This window comes from Trichechus manatus, unplaced genomic scaffold, assembly GCF_000243295.1.
Source record: "Trichechus manatus latirostris isolate Lorelei unplaced genomic scaffold, TriManLat1.0 scaffold00015, whole genome shotgun sequence".
NCBI classification, from domain to species: Eukaryota; Metazoa; Chordata; class Mammalia; order Sirenia; family Trichechidae; genus Trichechus; species Trichechus manatus.
The window spans coordinates 2,216,040-2,218,837 of NW_004443951.1; positions in this window are offsets into that span (position 1 = coordinate 2,216,040).

A 2,798-nucleotide genomic window follows, 5' to 3' on the forward strand; every position below is an offset into this window, starting at 1 on the left:
CCATCATATATCTGCAGCCAATAATGAATTAGAGTTGTACTGTAGAGCAGGAGAGGGCAGAAAAGGAATTTATCAGACAGTATTTTCTCTATTTAAAAGAAGCTGTACCCAGTCCTTTTTCTGCCTTTCCGTAGGGCTGTGGAACATTGTGTCAAACATGCTACCTATCTTACAGCCTACTAATGCACTGGCAGAAATAGGGCAAACTAGAATGTTATTTATTTACTCTTGATGTTGTTGCTGGGTGCCACTGAGTCAATTTTGACTCATAGCGACCCCATGTGACAAAGTAGAACTGTCCCATAGGGTTTTTTAGGCTGTAATGTTTGTGGGAGCAGATCACCAGGTCTGTTTCCTACGGAGCCGCTGGGTGGGTTCAAACGCCAACCTTCTGGTTAGCAGCTGGTGTTTAACTATTGCACCACCAGGGCTCCTTTTTACTCTGGAAAGCATGATTATAAAACACGGGGAGGTAAACTTACCTGGCAAAAAGAGGATGAGATGGGACTTAAGTTTACGGCAATGAGTACTACTGACCCCTCCAGTTCTCTGTGTGATTACAATATGGTCATTCACCGAAACCATTCACTAGATACCAACTCTGTGCCAGGCACTAAGCCAGGCACTGCAGATATAAAGGTCCGTCTGTCCTCAGGGAACTCACCGAATCAGAAGAGGAAGACATATGTGGAAACAGAAAAATGATAGATTCTATTCCGAGTACTGTTGGGGCACAAAGGAGAGGGGGGTCATTTCTCCTTGAGATGAAGAATGGGGTCAAGAATGGCATCTTAGAAGAAGTGACCTTAAGCTGAATCTTAACAGTTCAGTAGGGGTGTTCAAGCTGCTTCAGGCAGAGGAAACTGAGCTACGACAAGAGGCATGAGACAGCATGGGGATTTTAAGGAATTGCACATAGTTCATTATAGCTGGAGCAAAAGGCTCAAGGGGGACTTAGCAAGAAATGAGGCTGACTGGGAAGACAGGTTCAACGTAAGCACTTTATAAAACACTTCTGTTTAGTTTCTGATTCAATGAAGCAGCATTTCTTGATCATTTGTGTAGGAAGCACCATGTGTATCATGGAAAATTCACCAGGATGCGTTGCCAGCACTTTGCAGACATGACAGTGTTCAGCCTCAAGCTTTCTAGTGGCCAAAGGGAAATCTCAACTGTTTTTCATGTATTTGAGTTGAAGTTTTTTGATATGGTCCATGAAAACTAATATAAAAGCAGTGAGCTTATCACAGAAATGTTCCATGTTGTCAAGAGCCTCTGAGATTTCCACAACCATGAAAAAGAAACCTGGGAGTTTTGAAGGCATGGAGTCTGGAGAGGGGACCTAAGCACTGTCCAGTCAGGTGCTAGTGGGAAGAGGGGAGTGCACGGGTCTCCGAGCCTCCCACCCCACTCCCTGACTCCAGCTTTACACTCACCATGTCACAGATGCAAGTGAGCAGTTCAAAGTTTCAGAGTAAATAGTATCCTTTCCCATCAATGCATGAAGGTAGAGTATCAGAGTCTTCTCACACTGTGTTTTTAGGGTATTAGGGATTTCAGGGTATGGAGAACTTAGAAGGTGAAGGAATTACAGCTTCAAATTTCCAGTGAACATAAGAAATCAGGAAGCTTTGTTCATTCAGGCTTTGCACTATGTGCACAGTCAAGAATCTGCAGAAGCCCTCTGCATCTGCAAACATTTTGTGTTATAAAAAGTAATAAAGAAAAAAGCCACCTGTATATATATATATTTAAAGACATGAAGGTTTTGATACTTTTTTACAAAAACTACAAGAGAAAACAAATACCTGTACAGACCATGTGCTTTAAAGGTGTTTTGTTCTACAGGAGCTATTATTAATTTGGGGGTGAAGTACTGGTTTGCAAACTCCATCACATTGTACCCAAGTGGATTTTCCTTGTTTGTCTTCTCCTTCCCCCTGAATTACCGTATTTGATGTAACAGGCATGTTAGATGTTGGGTCACACTAGCCGTTTCTGCTTTTTGTCTTGTCATTCCGAGTTCTGTTAGTATCAGCTCTCAGCCTGGTTTCTCTTCCGGAGACAAAGGGACTGAGGGTGGTGTGCTGCATCTCACTCGCTGTACTGACATCATCTTGGTGAACTGAAAACCAAATGTGGACATTTATAAAATCAGTGCACTGTTTCTAGAGAGAGATTAAATTCATTTTTTTTAAACCTGAAAGTATTGTTTCATTGTGATGCTTTAATGAGGGGGGAGTGGACTATCATTGATTGAGTCTCTAATGTGTACCAGGTGTTTGGGATAAATTACCTCAATCTTCACTGACAATCTTGTGAGATAAATAGTATGAATATTATCATCCCCATTTTACAGATGAGGAAGTGGGTGAAGTAACTGCCCAAATTTATAGTTACTTTTAGCGCTCCCAGAGAGCACTTGCATATGCAGTGTTCTCCACCTGTAATTTCCTTCTCTTCATCTGACTAAGACCTATTTGTCCTTGAGGATTCCCCTTAGGTAATGCCTCTTCCAGGAAGCCTTCCCCAATCTCAGCTTGGGTTAGGTAAAAACTCTATGCTCCCACAACAATTTATGCCTATCTCTATCCCAATAGCAATGATTGTGAGGATGGCGCAGGACTGGGCAGTGTTTTGTTCTGTTGTACATAGGGTCACTATGGGCCAGAACCAACTCAACAGCACCTAACAACAACAATCCCAATACTTCTGCCCCACCCCTGACTCCCATACCATTGAGGAACTCCTTGATTATAAATCTTATAAACATTTCCAGCCCTATTTTCCCTAACCTG